Source organism: Erpetoichthys calabaricus, chromosome 2 (assembly GCF_900747795.2).
Source record: "Erpetoichthys calabaricus chromosome 2, fErpCal1.3, whole genome shotgun sequence".
NCBI lineage: Eukaryota > Metazoa > Chordata > Cladistia > Polypteriformes > Polypteridae > Erpetoichthys > Erpetoichthys calabaricus.
Genome location: NC_041395.2, coordinates 343339385 through 343359652, shown reverse-complemented (window position 1 = coordinate 343359652; position 20268 = coordinate 343339385). Strand labels below are relative to the sequence as shown.

At 42.6% G+C, this 20268-nt stretch overlaps 1 protein-coding gene across 1 annotated transcript in view; it reads left to right on the top strand.

Moving 5' to 3' along the window:
- The first annotated feature begins 2707 nt into the window (after positions 1-2707).
- The window catches only part of LOC114647368 (tumor protein p53-inducible protein 11-like), a 281141-nt gene continuing 263580 nt past the window's right edge, over positions 2708-20268 (top strand). Inside the window, exon 1 of the mRNA XM_028796065.2 lies at positions 2708-2874. The gene's annotated coding sequence lies outside the window, so the exon portion shown is untranslated. The remainder of the gene's footprint in view (positions 2875-20268) is intronic.

Sequence of the window (20268 nt, the reverse complement as noted above, 5' to 3'; positions counted from 1 at the left end):
GAAAGTCCGACACAGCGTGCAGACACCACACAAGACTGGGATCGAACCAATCCGTTTAGCAGGGCTTTGCTGTACGTATAAACAGTTCTGTGTGTTTGGGTTTAAATGGAGTTTGTATTGTCTAAGGTCTGATTACCTGTTAACACGTCACAGCGCCCCGAGTCTGCTACGCACAGCAAGAGCACCTCAGCACGATAGACGGACTACACGGCATAAAGAAGGGCTGATAAACGCCGTTTTAGCGGATGCACACCAAGAGTCTTTTAATTGGCATAGTGGTTAAGGTTTTTAGGCTGTGCCTTCAAATCCCGGTAGCGACACTGTGACCATCAGCAAGTCACTTTACCTGCCATGTGCTCCAGTTGGGAAAAAAAGAAAGGCTGCATTATAGCGTAAGCCGCCCTAACGTGGGGTGTTTTCATATAAATGCATCGATTTACTTCATGAGCTAGAAGTACATAATAAACAAGAGTTGCGTCAGATATTTGATGTCTTTAAAGTGTGTCCTGACATTTAAATGTGAGTCCACATATTCCCTATTTTTATAGAAATATGCTATTTGTTTACCGTCTGACCCTAGTAAAGGATCGAACATCAAAAAGCACATCATATTCGTAATCAGTGACCATGAAATAGTCTAAAACGATGTTTAAAATGTGTCATTTTTGACCTTCCTTAAGTGGTTCGCAAGAGGGCTGGGACCACCGGTAAAGAATTAAATATCAAAAATATGACTCTATCAAATAATCAGCAATCTTGAAATTACAAGTAAATTACGATCCCCATTTTTTCGAATTATTTTTTTTGATAAAGGAGAACTTTGATCCCTCGTTTCTCATTGAACCCCTGGGGTCGGCTGATGTGGCCTGCATTGCCCCAAATTCTTTTGATCATTTTGGCTGATGACACCTATTGGTTTACTTTTTATCATAAGGATGTCGTAAATATATCCAAAAATTGGCAACATTTTTTTCGTGTCTGGGACAAAAAAATAAGGGGGGGGGAGGGGCACGCACACACTCCAAAATGTTCGACATGTTGCTTAACCAGACATCAAGACGAGTCGAACGGTGTGTCAAATGTTTGGGTTTCCACGTACCGGTGAGTCAGGAGGCGGCAGACAAAAACAAAACAAGAAAGGGGGGGCAGCTGATGTGACGCGCGTATCTTGAAATCCTTCTGATCATTTTTGCTGAAGACGTCTATTGGATTACTCGGTTGTAATTTCCTGCATAAAATAGGGTCCAAAATGGCCTACAAATGAGGGTCTTTTGGGTCTAGAGTTCCAAAAATTCCGGGGACAACCCCATTGTCCATGGTATGCTAAGGACACCAAGCGAAACCGTTTTTGGTAACTTAAGGGGCGCGCACTCTGACCACCGAATGAGAAATATCCTCAAAGTCTAATAATACAGAAAGCGCACTATGGACCCCAAGCGACGCAGTTTATGAACTTTAAGAGACGCGCACTCCGAATCTTTCAGTTAAATCCGTGCTATAGACAGCAAGGGGCGCAGATATTAGAAACTCATGGGGCGCGCGGAGGACCCCCGGTCCTCAAAGTCTAACAATACTGAAAGCGCGCTTTAGACACCGAGGGGTTTTTGGTAACTCAGTCTCAAGATGAAGCGAACAAAAAAGAGCGACGCTGCTTTTTAGAAAAAAAAAGGAAAAGGGGAGGTATAAGTATTAAAAAAAAAAAAGAATGAAGGAGCATTATGGAAATATCTCAATCGTAATACAGAATTATAAATGTGCACACAATTTCCGTCGTTTTCATTTATTGTTTGATATGTGCTATGTTTTATTTTATTAGTTGTGTATTGGCCAACTCAAAGACCGCCCGGGCGATAAAACTCCAGCTACGCCACTGATTTGTTATTATTTATCAATTAGTGTGTAGTAATAATTTAAAATATCTATTCACTTACCCATTATATTTTATTTATTTATGGTTCTTTACTGGTGTTGCGCTTGTTATTTATATATATATATATAAATATATAGGGCGGCACGATGGCGCAGTGAGTAGTGCTGCTGCCTCGCAGTTGAGAGACCTGGGGACCCGGGTCCTCCCTGCGTGGAGTTTGCATGTTCTCCCCGTGTCTGCGTGGGTTTCCTCCGGGTGCTCCGGTTTCCTCCCACAGTCCAAAGACATGCAGGTTAGGTGGATTGGCGATTCTAAATTGGCCCTAGTGTGTGCTTGGCGTGTGGGTGTGTTTGTGTGTGTCCTGCGGTGGGTTGGCACCCTGCCCAGGATTGGTTCCTGCCTTGTGCCCTGTGTTGGCTGGGATTGGCTCCAGCAGACCCCCGTGACCCTGTGTTCGGATTCAGCGGGTTGGAAAATGGATGGATATATATTATTTATATATATATATAATGTTGCACCGCGGTGTTACTTCATTATTTCATGTCACTGTATGGTTCAATTCCGTGCACGGATGATATGACAATAATTTGACTATACGAAACAGTGCAGTTGGCTCTTGGCATGAACTGGCATGAACCGAAGCCACATCGAGATAGCTTTGATTGTTTACCTACGCAAAGACCGTTGGAGCAGCGAGAAACATCCCATATTATACAGTAAAATACGGTAAGAGCTTCACGGTGGTTTAAAAAAAAACAACGCGAACGCCTCCACTATTTTTCTGTTGCGTTTACTCGGGAGATTACGGTAATGGTGTGTGCGCGCGAATGCGTAAACTCCATGCAATACGGCAATCGTGTGGGCTTCTAGTCACATCTCTCCGAAGTATGTGCTAAACCATCGCGAAGCGATGTAACAGAGGCGACCACCGCAAGCGTCTCCCCATAGCGGCCGAAACAAAATCCAGTGAGGAAAGCGAAGTGGATGAGCAGAATCTGAGACGTGTGAGTACACCGCTGCCTTCTTCGCCGATTTCAATCCGCCTGCACTCGTTCTCGGTTTGTTTTTATGTTTGCGCCTTGGCAGTACCGTATATATATATATATATTTTTTTTTGCAAAATATTGTGGAAGGCGTCTGTAGGTGCTTACCTGCATGGGTACTGTCCAGGGGAGGGCGACTTAGTAGCACTTGCGCCTGCACTTCGCTTTGTCGGCCGGGTCCGTACAGCACGGTAGGTCGGTCGGTCGGTCGGTCTGGCCAAAAAAAAAAAAAAAAAAACTCGAACGGGCAGAATTGAGCTGAGACATGCAATGTTATCCAGTAATCCGTTTTTGTATTTTATTGCATGTTTCGGTTTTCAGATACTGGGAAGGGGTAAAAAGGAAGGTGGGCTAACCTGCCGGGGGGGGGGGATAAATCTTCAGTAGGAGGACCCCCCCCCCCCACACACTTATTTATTCATTAGCAGCTCACGTGCGGGACAAAAGGCAAGCGCGCACGTTACATTTTCAGCCGCTTAACTCGATTGTTATGTTACGCCTCGTTTGCTTTCTTTGAAGGAGGCTGCGAAGGTGAAACGGACATTATGAGCAGTTTGAAACCTTAACTTTGTTTTTTTTTTACCTGTTCAGTCACATGACAGTTGCATTTGAGTTTGGTTTATCGAAACGAAACGAGAAGCACGTGCGGTCACGGCTCATTAGGGCACATCCAGCTACCTGCGGCCCCATTTTAAAACCCGTTAATTGGTAATTAGCGTTAGTGCGCGGCATTTGACAGTTATGCCTTTCCACCAGCTTTCTAAAAATCCAGGCACAAGTATTTGCGATCTGCCTAAAAGCTTTCAAGTAGGTCATGCCGATGGGGATGCATATTTTGCACGACTCTTGGCAGAAAGCTGCAGCCCGTTGTAAGATAACGGAATAATTGGCACGAGCGCCCTTATCGCCTTATGCTTTAGTTAAATGATTTCTTTAGTTGCTGCGTAAGGCGCTTTTGATGATGCATGTGTTTTAAGGCACCGTACACTTGACTGATATGAGCTTTAGAGATGGAAGGGTTGTAAAATTTTGTTGTGGATGAACTTTTTCGAAAGTGTTTCGCAATGCACGCCGACACGCATTTGTGTGCTCCATCCATTTTCCTAACTTGTTGATCCAGGGTAGGGTCGTGAGGCAGCTGCAACCTACCGCAGCAACCATCGGGCGCAAGGCAGGAGATTGAGAATACATCACAGCAATTTAAGCAACACCCTCCTCCTCCTCTTATCGAGTCCTGCAGGCGCCCTATGTGCTTTGGCATTGGACCCCCGCGAACCTTAAGCCTGACCTGAAGAAGCAGTTTATGAAGTAAATGGCCAAAAAAGGTCGCGTTAACGGGGGTCCTGTGTGTTAGAAGTGTTTGTGTCCTTCCGTCCAGTGCCGGTTCCTGCCTCAGGCGCACTGTTGCCGGGATAGACAGCGGCTTCCCGGGGTTAGATAAGAAACGAATGGACGGAATTGGTGCAGTTTTGATGAATCCAAAGCATTTATGGCCCAGTGTTGGTTTGGGTGTCGGCGCACGCGAGTAAAGGAGCTACGGTGTAATAAGAGTAATAAGCTTAATTAGCTTGTGGTAATTTGTGAGATTCCTTTCGGTAAATGTGCGTAAGTTCTGGCGCAGTTTAATTTGCAAGCTGCAGTGTTTCGCGTAGAAGTAACCGTGTCGGGATTTTAAGCGGGGGTGTGTGGCCGATGGGGGCTTGGAGAGTCCCACCTGAAATGCGAAACTCCACCGGGGAGCTTGTTGACTAAAGCTTTACGTGGGTTTCCACGCCCCCCATCCCCTGGCTTTCTCTTTAACACACATGTTAGTGACCCTAGTAAGTGTTGAAGCTATAGCGACGCCCCCGGTGGACACCTAAAAGTGTCATCTTTTTTTTTTTTTTCCTTTAAAAAAAATAAAAATAAATAAATAAATAAAATAAAGTTGTGAGATGACATTCTAGTAACGCCATTGCTTTTTAGCCCCGTGGCACGCGAGTCATTTCGAGGCTTTTAACTCACAGTGTGCCCCAACCCAGTGGAGTCGTTTTGGGAGATCAGAGGCTTTAGTCCCCAATGTATTGCATCTTTTTTTCAGGAATGTATAAGAATATTCTCGCTAATGCCCCCTGACCTCTGTATCTATCCTAATTTGATTCAGCCACCAGCACCCGCCTGAGCCTGCAAGGCAGGATGGATCCCGACTTTCATGTTGTTGACCCGACCATCTGAATGTCACAGCAGAAATTGAGGCTCATCAGACCTGACAATGTTTTTCTAATCTTCTATTGTCTAATTTTGGTGGGCTCGTGTGAATTGTCATCTCAGTTGCCTGTTCTTATAGCTGACAGGAGTGGCACCTGTTGTTGTAGCCCACCCGCTTCAAGGTTTGAGGTGTTGTGTGTTCAGAGATGCTCTTCTTCAAACTTTGCTTGTAATGAGTGCTTATGAGTTCCTCTGACATCAGCAGAGACCTGCCACTCACTGATATTCTCTTTGTCAGACCATTCTCTGTAAACCCTAGAGATGGTTGTGTGTGAATAATAATAATTAATAAAAATCCCAGCAGATCAGCAGTTTGTGAATACTCAGAGCAGCCCGTCTGTCACAATCAAAGTCACTTCAGTTCCCATTCATCTTCATTCTGATGCCCGGTTTGAACTTCAGCAGGTCATCTTCACAAAGTCTACAGGCCGAAATGCATTGAGTTGCTGCCCTGTGATTGGCTGATTAGAGATTTGGATGAACCAGCAGCTGATCAGGTGTACCTAATAAAGTGGCTGATGTGTGTTGATATCAATGTATGTATTTTAAAACAACATGAAGCAACACAGGTGAGTTGTTGGGGTCCACGGGGGAATCCCCGTGTGATTGTGAGCTCAACGAAGTGCAAAATTAAATGAAAGGTTCCTCCCACTCCCATCGAGGTATTCCAGAGTCGTGTGTTGAGCCGGACCACTTCACAACAACATCAAGAGTCCAGCTGTAAGGAGCACCGTGATGGACAGGCCGAGACACACACACACACACATTGAATGAGAGTGTAGCCCGAACAGACATTTTTATTTATTTATGAATGATCCACAGCTGTATTTCTAGAAGAATCGTCTTTCCGCCATTGCAGCCACTGGAAACTCCTCGTAAAAGAAGAGCCAATACAATACAATGCAATTTATTTTTGTATAGCCCAAAATCACACAAGAAGTGCCGCAATGGGCTTTAACAGGCCCTGCCTCTTGACAGCCCCCCAGCCTTGACTCTGTAAGAAGACAAAAAAAACTTGTAAGGAAGAAATCTCGGGAAAGGCAATTCAAAGAGAGACCCCTTTCCAGGTAGGTTGGGTGTCAAAAAGAAGGGGGTCAATACAGTACACAGAACAGAAAAAATCCTCAATACAGTATAAAAATAAAAATTTTAGAAGTGCATAGCAGAATTTAACAGTAGATGATATCACATAAGGGCAGCCTGGTGGCGCAGTAGCAAGACCTGGGGACCTGGGTTCACTTCCCGGGTCCACCCTGTGTGGAGTTTGCATGTTCTCCCCGTGTCTGCATGGGTTTTCTCTGGGTGCTCTGGTTTCCTCCCACAGTCCAAAGACATGCAGGTGAGGTGGATTGGCGATTCTAAATTGGCCCTAGTGTGTGCTTGGTGTGTTTGTGTGTGTCCTGCGGTGGGTTGGCACCCTGCCCAGGATTGGTTCCTGCCTTGTGCCCTGTGTTGGCTGGGATTGGCTCGCAGCAGACCCCCGTGACCCTGTGTTCGGATTCAGCGGGTTGGATAATGGATGGGTGGATGATATCACATAATATGATTTGGATTTGTTCAGAGTCCTGGAGACCTCAGCCATCAAGCTGCCTCCCCCTATTGGCCATTCCACAGCTGAACAGCGCTGAGCCAGCCAATCCGATGAAAGGACCCCTCGTTCCCACGATTCCTGCGATCCTCCATCAGGGATGACTTTACCTTTGGCAGGTGGGCCGTGGCACATTTGAGTACCGAGAAGAGAAACAATGACATGAGCCACAGCTGTTTCTTGCTCAGTTTCTGAAGTTGCGTTCAATGCTTCCGTGTCCTGATTATCTCCCACTCTGCCCTGCGCTTGCTCTCTCTCTGTGATCCCCTCATACCTTCTCCAAGGGTTTACTTATTCATAGCCCCGGGAGTCTCCACCTGCCTTCTGGGCTTGTAAAGCATAACGAGAATAGGTTGGGCATTTAGGCCGGGCCAGGTGTAGAACTGATATGGAGGAACAAACAATCATGTGAAAATACACCACTGCATCCCACTACCAGCAGCCTGAACTGTTAATACAAGGCAGGATGGATCCCTGCTTTCATGTTGTTTGACCCGACTATCCGAATGTCGCAGCAGAAATCAAGACTGATCAGACCAGGCAATGCTTTTTCCATCCATCCATCCATTTTCCAACCTGCTGAATCCGAACACAGGGTCACGGGGATCTGCTGGAGCCAATCCCAGCCAACAGAGGGCACAAGGCAGGAACCAATCCCGGGCAGGGTGCCAACCCACCGCAGGACACACACAAACACACCCACACACCAAGCACACACTAGGGCCAGTTTAGAATCGCCAATCCACCTAACCTGCATGTCTTTGGACTGTGGGAGGAAACCCACGCAGACACGGGGAGAACATGCAAACTCCACACAGGGTGGACTCAGGAAGCGAACCCAGGTCTCCCAACTGCGAGGCAGCAGCGCTACCCACCGTGCCGCCCGCAATGCTTTTTCCTGTTGTCAAATTTTGGTGAGCCAGTGTGAATTGTAGTCTCCGTTGCCTGTTCTTAGCTAACTGGAGTGTCACCCGCTGTGGTCTCCTGCTGTTGTAGCTCACCTGCTTCAAGGGTCGGCATGTTGTGTGCTCAGAGATGTTCTTCTGCACGCCTCGGTGGTAATGAGTGTTTATTTGAGTTTCTATTGCCCTTCTACCAGTACCTGTGAACCCTGGCATCAAGAAAACATTTTTGCCCACAGAACTGCCACTCACTGAATATTTTCCCTTTTTCGGACCACTCTCTGTAAACCATCCATATAACATTGATGTTGTTCATTCAACAGAAATTTTCTCTTTCAAGCAACTTAAGATTAGTCATTTAGAGTTGTAGCTTGAAATATTTGGTTTCAGATCTCAATCAAAGTAAAAATATTTGTTTGTACCAAAGTAAGTTATGGTGGAGGGAATACACATAAAAATCCTATTTCAGTTGACCTTATGTTTTAGGTTGTTCGTGTGCTGTGTGGGAGGGCCATTTTTTTTATATACCTCACAGGTGGCACACTGCTGCTTTGCAGTAAGGAGATTGTGGGTTCACTTCCCGTGTCCTCCCTGTGTGGAGAGCGCTTTGAGTAGTGAGAAAAGCACTATATAACTGTAAAGAATTATTATTATATTCTTACGGTCGAACTTTCCAACATGCTGGCTTTCCATCTGCCAAAAAAGAAGAACACTTTCCCGAGTAGAGTGGCCGTGGCTATACAGGTCTGGTCATTTTCAGCAGCAGACTTTTATAACGGAGGATTTCTGGTAAGTAATCCTGTTTCTCAACTGTTAATTTTAAGTAAAAGAACTCGTAATAAAACATACTTTCAAGAAAGCTGTAGAAACGTTTAATTTTTTGTTGTATATTTAAGATTTGCACTGCAAAATGCTTGTGTATTTGCACTAGATTTTTAAATAAATGCAAAAAGTACAGCATTGGAATGTGTTATCCATCCATCCATCCATCCATCCATCCAACCTGCTATATCCTAACTACAGGGTCATGGGGGTGTGCTGGAGCCAATCCCAGCCATCACAGGGCGCAAGGCAGGAAACAAACCCCAGGCAGGGTGCCAGCTCACCACAGGGCACACACTAGGGACAATTTAGAATCGCCAGTGCACCTAGCCTGCATGTCTTTTGGATTGTGGGAGGAAACCCACGCAGACACGGGGAGAACATGCAAACTCCACGCAGGGAGGATGCAGGAAGCAAACCCCAGGTCTCCTAACTGCGAGGCAGCAGCGCTATCCACTGCGCCACCGTACTGCCCGGAATGTGTTATGTTCATAATATTTCTAATAGCATAAAAACAGGTTACGACCAATAAACCATTTTAAATTGTAACAACTTAAAAAATAGATTTACTTCAGTGAATTACACCCAATCACTCTAAATGATTTGCCTCAACTTAAAAATTGTGGGTTCAATAAGATAAAAATAATTATATTGGTTCCAATTGAAAATATTAAGTGTGAATCATTACCTTAACTAGACAGCCTGTTTCGACAACGTAAGATGAAACGGGCACGAGTTTGTGTCAGATATGTATGAAGAACAAATGATAAGTAACGAAGAATTTGTTTTGTAATGATTGTAGTCCGCTGTACTCATTACTGTACAGACTTGTACTGTTAGTTGATGAATTTTCCAGGCCTATAGTATAATATTGAATGATGAATGTTCCAGTACAATATGGAATAGTAATAAGTATAAGCACCACAAACCTGATATCGGTGTATTGAATGAATGCGTAATTGAATCAGAATGCGTAATCAGGCCTGGAGCTGTAGTCGAAATCGCCTTTCAGGTCTCTAGAGCGTTAATCGAAGTTGCCTTTCTCTTTGAGTTTTTGCGGCCGTAAATCTGCCGCCTGCCGCGATGTTGGGGTTGGATGTCGGTCTCGTAAGGTTTTATGGGCAGCTGCGCAGAAGGCGACTCCGCATTCAGCTTCGGATGGACGTGAGTGAGTGAGTGAGTGAGGAGGCAGGCGAATTATGTATTAAGATTATTTTAAGTTGAATGGAGGTTATACTTTTGTCAGTGATAGAGATGGTTGCGAGTGTAAATCCCAGGAGATCAGCAGTTTGTGAAACACTCCGACCAGCCCGTCTGGCACCACGTCACATTGAAAGTCCCTTCAGTCCCATTTCTTTTGATGCTCGGGTTTGCACTTCAGCAGGTGGTCTTGACGAGGTCTACAGGCCTGAATGTATTGAGTTGCTGCCCTGTGATTGGCTGATTAGAGATCATGCGTGAACAAGCAGCTGAACGGGTGTACCTAATAAAGTGGCCAGAATACAACAGAGTAGATCTGCACTAACGGGCTCCATTAACATCCAGGCGTAGGTGACGACGAATTCGTGAAGTCCAAGTGAGCTCCTGATATTTTAGAGGGCTCTTCTTGCATACGATCACACGGCTTTTCTTGATCTGTGGTATCCCGTCAGGTCGCCTACTAGACATTCAGTTTGTTTTTTTTGTTTTGTCCACATGTTTTCCAAGCCCAAAGGTTCATCTTCATGCGCACAGGTCCATCTCCAATTATGAAGTTAGAGTTCTCCGAGGAACCACTCAAGCCAGCAGAGTGCCATTAAAGAGCTGTTAGTTTTAAGGGTTCAGTTGGGAGTGAGTCGAGTGCTCTGATGGTTTCCGTCACGTGTTCCTCAAGCACTTGTGAATTGTGAATTACATTGAGGGGGGGAAGAGAAGGTCAGCTGAATGAATAAATAAATGCGGATAGTTGTGGAGTTCCACTGCTTCAGTGAAGATCACTAATGTGGTGATCTGCACACCACCTCTTGTATTGTGAATGTCCCTATAACTGCATGGCCAACAGTTTGTGGAAACCTGACCATCACACCTACTGCCATATTTTAGGGCTTGAAACTTAGATTTGATGGTTGGCTGGGGTTCTATGCTCTGAGTAGTGAGTTTTACAGAGAGCATGTATAGTTTTGGCCAACCTACCGAGGTGGCACTGTGGAGGGTGGCGTCACTCTGGTTGATGGTGGTAGGTGGTGAGGACTTTGGGGTGGGTGAGCAAATTTCTGACTCATCCAAGCGATGAAGAGGTGCAGCGTGCTTGTGTCATGCAGGACGCCGTGTTTCATATCCCTGACCAGATTGTGGTCTGAAGGCACTTGGGAGTGGGTGCCGAGTGAATACACCACTCACAAAAAATACAGCAAACCCGGCCAAAATTATCGTGAAGGTCTCCAGTGGCCAAAGTTGGTTTCATGTCTGACCTGCAGCGTCCTCGCTCGGCCAAACTTGACATGGCAGACCATGTAGGATGGTGTGCGCTGGTGGTCCTGCCAGTCACTGCTGTGTGGTGAGTGTGCAAAGCTGAAGTTGTCACTAGTCCTGGCCACACGTGTACAGTCGACCCTCGATATACAGTGGTGTGAAAAACTATTTGCCCCCTTCCTGATTTCTTATTCTTTTGCATGTTTGTCGCACAAAATGTTTCTGATCATCAAACACATTTAACCATTAGTCAAATATAACACAAGTAAACACAAAATGCAGTTTGTAAATGGTGGTTTTTATTATTTAGGGAGAAAAAAAAATCCAAACCTACATGGCCCTGTGTGAAAAAGTAATTGCCCCCTGAACCTAATAACTGGTTGGGACACCCTTAGCAGCAATAACTGCAATCAAGCGTTTGTGATAACTTGCAATGAGTCTTTTACAGCGCTCTGGAGGAACTTTGGCCCACTCATCTTTGCAAAATTGTTGTAATTCAGCTTTATTTGAGGGTTTTCTAGCATGAACCGCCTTTTTAAGATCATGCCATAGCATCTCAATTGGATTCAGGTCAGGACTTTGACTAGGCCACTCCAAAGTCTTCATTTTGTTTTTCTTCAGCCATTCAGAGGTGGATTTGCTGGTGTGTTTTGGGTCATTGTCCTGTTGCAGCACCCAAGATCGCTTCAGCTTGAGTTGATGAACAGATGGCCGGACATTCTCCTTCAGGATTTTTTGGTAGACAGTAGAATTCATGGTTCCATCTATCACAGCAAGCCTTCCAGGTCCTGAAGCAGCAAAACAACCCCAGACCATCACACTACCACCACCATATTTTACTGTTGGTATGATGTTCTTTTTCTGAAATGCTGTGTTCCTTTTACGCCAGATGTAACGGGACATTTGCTTTCCAAAAAGTTCAACTTTTGACTCATCAGTCCACAAGGTATTTTCCCAAAAGTCTTGGCAATCATTGAGATGTTTCTTAGCAAAATTGAGATGAGCCCTAATGTTCTTTTTGCTTAACAGTGGTTTGCGTCTTGGAAATCTGCCATGCAGGCCGTTTTTGCCCAGTCTCTTTCTTATGGTGGAGTCGTGAACACTGACCTTAATTGAGGCAAGTGAGGCCTGCAGTTCTTTAGACGTTGTCCTGGGGTCTTTTGTGACCTCTCGGATGAGTTGTCTCTGCGCTCTTGGGGTAATTTTGGTCGGCCGGCCACTCCTGGGAAGGTTCACCACTGTTCCATGTTTTTGCCATTTGTGGATAATGGCTCTCACTGTGGTTCGCTGGAGTCCCAAAGCTTTAGAAATGGCTTTATAACCTTTACCAGACTGATAGATCTCAATTACTTCTGTTCTCATTTGTTCCTGAATTTCTTTGGATCTTGGCATGACGTCTAGCTTTTGAGGTGCTTTTGGTCTACTTCTCTGTGTCAGGCAGCTCCTATTTAAGTGATTTCTTGATTGAAACAGGTGTGGCAGTAATCAGGCCTGGGGGTGGCTACGGAAATTGAACTCAGGTGTGATACACCACAGTTAGGTTATTTTTTAACAAGGGGGCAATTACTTTTTCACACAGGGCATTGTAGGTTTGGATTTTTTTGCTCCCTAAATAATAAAAACCATCATTTAAAAACTGCATTTTGTGTTTACTTGTGTTATATTTGACTAATGGTTAAATGTGTTTGATGATCAGAAACATTTTGTGTGACAAACATGCAAAAGAATAAGAAATCAGGAAGGGGGCAAATAGTTTTTCACACCACTGTACGACCGGCCTGACATGCGAACAACTTGTTTACGACCAAAATTTTTGTTTTGAATTACGACCAACATCTTGAGTTACGACCCGATCACGTGTATCCACTTGTGCGATTGTAAACAAAGAGCCGAGAGCGTTCGTAAGCGTCCGTCGGAGCCCAGATACGTGTGTTTGTGGAGGTAATTTCGGTCAGTGCAGTGATTTATATAATTTGATAATAGCTATCAAAATGGCCCCAAAAAAGCTAGAAAAGAAGCTGAGGAAGGAAGAGAAGGTAACGAAGGTAAAGAAAGTGATCACAATTGAAACAAAGAAGGAAATTGTGCGGAAATATGAGAGTGGCGTTCGTGTGACCAATCTTGCTAATATGTACAGCATGTCGTAATCCACCATCTCGACTATTTAAAAAGAAAAGATTTGTCCAAACAATAACCACCTTCCATTTCATTCTCCTCCTCCTCCCTTCCTGCAAGCCAAAGATGTCAACTTAAATGGTGAGTACAGTATGAAATTGTTGTTTCTGGTAGGCTAGGCACTTTTTATAACTTTTTGGTTAATACATTAGAAGAATTATTGGTGTTTTTGGTAAATTATGCACATTATGCAACCCTTTTTTTATTATGAAAAGGTTAAGTAAGTGTTGCTGTGGGAGATGTGAAATGCATTATGGGTATTTCCATTATTTCTTATGGGAAAAATAGTCTTGACTTACAACCAACTTGAATTACAACCAGCCCTCGCGAACGAATTGAGTTCGTAAGTCAAGGGTCCACTGTATTTGCGTGAGCCATATTTCATGTGTGAGGTATGCGTGACGTAGCACACCCGTGGTGTATTCCATCACCTGGCTGGGCTTCATGTCCCTTTTTGTTCTTTGTTGAGTGATTTATTTATGTTAATGGCTGATTATCTGCAGTATTTTGTTTGCCTGCGTTATGTTCCTTATTGTTTTGAGGGTGGTCCCTCTAAGAGGTGGGGCCACCTGCCAATCAACACCAGGATACTGCCCTCTGCCATATAAAACCTGAGGGTCTTCCACAGTTCCTGATAGTTCTCCTTGAAAGCGCTGGGGAGTGCTGGGTGACCGTCAGCTTCTCGTTTATTACGATTTTCTTGGATTTTGACTTCATGCTTTATTTTTGACTTTGTTGTCGCTTTCTCTTTTGGGAATTTGGTTGCATTGGGTTGCCATATTGTTTTGGTCAAATCCTATTTCCTTGGTGCTCCATTGGAGTGTCATTGTTATTGAAGAGCATTTTTAGAAAGATTCAATGTGGCCCTTTTTGTACCTTGCCAGGGTTTTCCACAGGATTTCCCCCTCTTTTTTTAACTTGAACAAGATGGCACCTGTGTTTGGCATGCCACCTGTCCCTCTCGGCTCTCCTTGTGCTTGTTTTTCTTTTTGTTGCTCCTTTGTGAATGGCTCCAGTTCTTTGCTTTGCTGTGACATTCGACTTGCTGCCAAAGAACTGATGGGGTATGACCTGGGTGAATGAATAGTAAGCGTCTTATTGTCCCACTATTTCTGTCAGAATTACCTGCTCACCTCTGGCATGCTCTGGTTTGTCCACTTTTAGGTGGACAGAGAAGAGGCAGGACACACGGAGAAGCACAAAGGTTTGTTGGTGACATTTGGATTTCGTCTGGCTTTGTTTTTCGGGAATGAATGTGTTTTGGCCAGGTGCGGATTGGATCGTCGCCATGTTGTTAATCCTGGCGGTCACTGGAGCCCACAAGGTTATAGATCAGTCTTCCCTTGACTTTGAGATCAGCAGAATCTGTTGAACTGTTTTTTGGTGTCGACTTGGGATGCATTTGGGTCACGCTGTCATTTATGGGTATTTTTTTTTTTTTTTTGTATTGTCCTTGCTCTATATTTTGCTTTAACATTTAATTTTATTCTATGTTTTACTTTTCAGCACTTTGTGACTTTTACTTGTAATTGGTGCTTTATAAATATTTTTCTTTTTACCTCTCTCCTATTCTATTCTGGAAGGAATATTGATCAGTCCTGGGGTCTTAGACAGCATCTCAATAATATATTAAAACATTTTAATGTCCCTTCGAAGAGTACAGTGGGATAAGGATCTCTTACTCATCATGTCAAAAATGAAGTGGAAGGTATCAATGCACAGAATTCACTCGAGCGCCATATGTGCAAAACATTCAACTATTCAACTTAAAATCTTTTATCGATCGCATCTGTCTCGTTTAAAATTGTCCAAAATGTGCCAACCTGTGAACGCTGAAGTTGAACTCCAGCCTTACTGGGCCATATGTTTTGGGCGGCGTGGAGCAAATTAACAACATTGTGGACCAAAATCTTTAAATGCCTCTCAGACAGCCTTGGTGTCACAATCCCTCCTAATCCATTAACAGCTGTGTTTGGTGGGCTCACAGAGGGGCTTAAAGTGGAGAAGAACAAACAAACTGTAATTACTTCACTATTAGCATGTAAACTTGTCTTACTCAACTGGAAGAATCCCAGCCCACCTCTGTTAAGTCAGTGGGTAACTGATGTTATTTACTATTTGAAATTGGAAAAGTCAAATTCTCTCTTAGAGGGTCTGTGCAAAACTTTTTAAAAACCTGGCAGGATCAAATTAATAACATTTTAGAATAAGCTTTTAGACTGGGGAAGATTGTTCTCATCCCTCTCTTCTACTCTTAAAGTTTTACTCTGGCATGTTGGCCTCGTTTTTGTCACAATAACAGTCCAAAGACATTAAAAAGGTATGGGGCAGCCATCCATATATTGTGCCCTGGCTGCAAATGGGTCATTTTGTTGAGATGTTCACAGGTTTGAGTCCAAAACAGAACTGATTTGAGTGTGAGAATATGGCGGCTCTAAAGACCAGGGACAGGAAGTGATGTCCTCGGGACCGGAAGTGACATCATCAGTAGCACCCCGGAAACCGGAGGTGATGTCATCAAATGGCGCTGGGACCTAGTGGGATTTCCCGTGGATGGTCTGCAGAGGATTGAGAAGGGAAGTCGGTGCAACTCGCCACCCCCTGGTCTGGTGTGGTACAACTGTTATTCAGGCCCTCTAGCTGCCTCCCATTCGCACGTGTGTGACACTTTCTCTTTCTGCAGAGTGAGAGTTAAATTGAATTCAGTTTTGTCATGTTTGACTTGCTTGTATGGGATATCACTTTCTTTTAATAAATTCAATAAAAAGGAAAAAAAAATTATATACATACAGGGTGGCCCATATTTATGTATATGGCGTTTCACAGGCTGTAGCATTTAAACTACTGTACGAAAAGTATCGAAAACGGCATCATGTGTAGCCCAGTGGTTCTCAAACTGGGGGGTGTGCGAAGATGTGAAAAAAGGAAAACAAGAATCAAAAATATGAAAAATACATCTATTGAAACCAAAACAAATTAACTTAAACTACATTCTGTTACTAGAAAAATTTATATAGAGTTAGATAAATGTCTATAAAAGTTAAGTAGGTATAATAAAATATACATCTATGAGATATCATTAATTAAAAAAGAACAAATTGGTATTAGTGGGCTCCTTTCAAAAAAACGTTAGGGGGGGAGGGGGGGCGCAATTAAAACTGTTATGAAAACTCGGGTCGTAAATACTTAAAGGTTGAGAAACGCTGGTGTAGCCTAAGAATGGGAGTAATGATGTGCTGGACTGGACTGGGCAACCCCTGCGGTGTTTGAATACAGAATGGCAGCTTTCACCGAAGAATTCCAGAGGATTCCAGTATGGATGTGCCAAGCGGCCTGTGACAAAGTTGCTCTTCGTCTTCAGGTGTGTATGAAATCAATCAAATCAAATAGCCTTTTATTGTCAATTCACTATATGTGCAGAACATACAGGAGAATTCGAATACTGTTTCTCTCTCATCTTTGTACTACAATAACATATATATATATATAAATAAAAAAAAAAAAATATATATATATACGGTGGGGCAAAAAAGTATTTAGTCAGCCACCAATTGTGCAAGTTCTCCCACTAAAAAAGATGAGAGAGGCCTGTAATTTTCATCATAGGTATACATAGGTCAACTATGAGAGACAAAATGAGAAAAAAAATCCAGAAATTTTTGAAGAATTTATTTGGAAATTATGGTGGAAAATAAGTATCAATGTGATTTTGTATGTGTGTATGTATGTGTGTGTATATATATATATATATATATATATATATATATATATATATATATATATAATATACACACATGGAGGTAGATAGTCCAGACATTGATCCGATGTATGTGAATGTAAAGTTACAATACAATACAGTTTATGTTTGTATAGCCCAAAATCACACAGGAAGTGCCGCAATGGGCTTTAACAGGCCCTGCCTCTTGACAGCCCCCCAGCCTTGACTCTCTAAGAAGACAAGGAAAAACTCCCAAAAAAACCTAGTAGGGAAAAATGGAAGAAACCTTGTGAAAGGCAGTTCAAAGGGAGACCCCTTTCCAGGTAGATTGGGCGTGCAGTGGGTGTCAAAAGAAGGGGGTCAATACAATACAATACAGTACACAGAACAGAACAATTCCTCAATATAGTAAGAAATAAAAAATATAAATTTTAGAAGTACAGAGCAGAATTTAACAGTAGATGATATATCCCATAATAAGATTTGGATTTGTATAGAGTTCTGGAGACCTCATCCTTCAAGCTGCCTCCCCCATTTGGCCATTCCACGGCTGAAACAGTGCTGGGCCAGCCAATCCGATGAAAGGACCCCTCTTTCCCACGATTCCCGCGATCCTCCATCTGGGATGACTTTTCCTTTGGCAGGCAAAACAACTTGGCAGGTGGGCCGTGGTACCAAGTGCCACCTTTGAGTACCGAGAAGAAAAACAGAATAAGTGAGGGTTAGTATACAATTCTAACTGTCATGTTACTTATGTTTAAGTGCTAATGACTAACAACAGAGATGCAGTCTGTACAGTTAATCAGCAGCTCTAGTCAGGGTGTACTAAACTGAAGTAGTGAGGAATTGAAAGCTGAGAATGAAGGGGCATCTCTTATAGTAGCAGGCAGACCACTCCACAGTTTAGGGGCCCTGTAACTAAAAGCTCGACCTCCCACTGTTATTTTATTAATCCTTGGAATCATAAGCAGACCGGCATCTTGAGATCTTAATGTGCGCTCTGGTTTGTAAGTCATGATAAGTTCAGACAAGTAAGCCGGACCTCGGCCATTTAATGCTTTATATGTTAAAAGAAGGATTTTGAAATCTGCCCTAAACTTAACCGGGAGCCAGTGTAAGGATTTAAGAACTGGAGTTATGTGTTCGTATTTTCTTGTTCTTGTAATAATTCTCACAGCCGCATTTTGGATTAACTGGAGGCTGTATAAAGAACAGTTTGAACATCCAGTGAACACCGCATTGCAGTAGTAAATCCTACTAGAGATAAATGCAGGAATTAGTTTCTCAGAATCCTGTTTATTTAAAAAGCGCCTTAATTTCCTAACATTTTTAAGATGGAAGAAACATGTTTTGGACAACTTTGTAATATGCGCTTTTAAATGACACGCTAGAGTCAAAGATAACTCCTAGATTGCGGGCTGATTCAGTAAAATTGACTGGGATTCCCACTGAGTTAAATGATGACAAAATATTGTTATGATCAGCGTCATTCCCTCCAACAATTAACATCTCTGTTTTATCTGTATTTAAAGACAAGTAGTTCTTATTCATCCACTCCTTTAATTCACTAACACAACTAATTAAAGACAACATTGGAGAAACTTCATTTGATTTAAATGAAAGGTATAACTGGGTGTCATCTGCATACGAGTGAAAATTAACATTATGTTTCCTAATGAGAGATCCCAGTGGAAGCATGTAAAGTGAAAACAGTAAAGGTCCCAGTACTGAGCCCTGCGGGACACCATATTGAACTTCTGTGTATAATGATGGAGTACTGTCAGCACATTTCTGTACATATTGGAATCGATTTGATAAGTAAGAACTAAACCAAGCGAGCACGGTGCCTGTAAACCCAACATCATTTTCTAGCCTGTGCAGTAAAATAGAATGGTCGATGGTGTCAAATGCTGCACTTAAGTCCAACAACATAATTACAGTGGAGTTTCCTTCATCACAGGATATCAGAATGTCATTTACAACCCGTGTTAGTGCCGTTTCTGTACTATGACCAGTGCGAAAACCAGACTGGAATTTCTCAAATAAATTGTAATGCATAAGGTGTGTCTGAAGCTGACTGGCGACTACTTTTTCTAGTATTTTATAGAGAAACGGTAGATTTGAAATAGGCCTATAATTATTTAGTATATGTGGGTCTAGATCTGACTTTTTAAGTAATGGTTTAATGACTGACACTTTTAGTGCATCTGGTACTGTGCCATGCAATAATGAACTATTGATAATGTTTAGGATAGGCGCTGCAAGAACATCCATTGCACTTTTTACTAGTTTTGTTGGCACTGGATCTAAGGAACAAGTAGTGGGCTTCATTTTAGAAATTAAACTTAAGACTTCCTGCTCAGTTACAGGATTAAAATTACTAAAGTGCTGAGTGCAACGTGAGACAGGGTCTGCTAAGCTAGTATTTGGTTTGTACTGTGATGCAGAGATCTGGGATCTTATATTTTTAATTTTCTCATTGAAGAAGTTCATAAAGTCTGTACTGCTAATGTCTGTTGGTATTTTGCACTGTTGATCTGAATTTCCATTTGTTAATTTAGCCACTGTTCTAAACAGTACCTGAGGATTTTTATTATTGCTATCCATTAATGTAGAATAATATTCTGACCGAGCTTTAAAGAGGGCTTTTTTATATTTATTAACACTCTCTGTCCATGCAATTTGAAAGACCTGTAGCTTTGTTGTTCTCCCTCTGCGTTCCAGTTTTCGACACTCTAATTTAAGAGCTCGAGTGTTTTCATTAAACCAGGGAGAGTTTCTATGTGCTTTGATCACTTTTGTTTTAAGGGGAGCCACTGTGTCCAGAGCATCTCTCAAGGTAACATTATAATGTGATGTTAGCTCATCTAAATTGTTTTCTGTGTTTACATTTGATGTTAACTGATCTAAATGGTTTTCCACAATTACACTCGACTTACTCAAAGTCTCTATAAATTTTGAAGCAGAATTACAATCTAGATGTCGCACTGTCTTTGTTTTAATCTGGGAGTGTGTTGGCAAGGGCAGGACCAAATCAAATGTAATTAAGTAGTGATCAGAAATAACTTCATTTAATGGAGTAATAATTAAATTTTGAATTTCAACTTTGTAAGTTATAATTAAATCTAATGTGTGGTTATGATTATGAGTTGGACCTTTGACATTCTGACAAAATCCTACTGAATTTAACAAATAAGTAAAACATTTGCTAAAAGTGTCAGTTTCCACATCAATGTGTACATTAAAATCTCCCATCAGTACTACGTGATCATAATTTATAGCCAAGTTAGATAAAAGTTTGCTAAATTCAGACATGAACAATGAATACGGCCCTGGTGGTCTATAGACTAGCACTATAATTGTGTTGGAATCTGTTTTAATATTTAAAATGAATGCTTCAAAGGATGTAAAGTTGCCTAAATTTTTAGAAGTGATTTGCATTTTGTTACAAT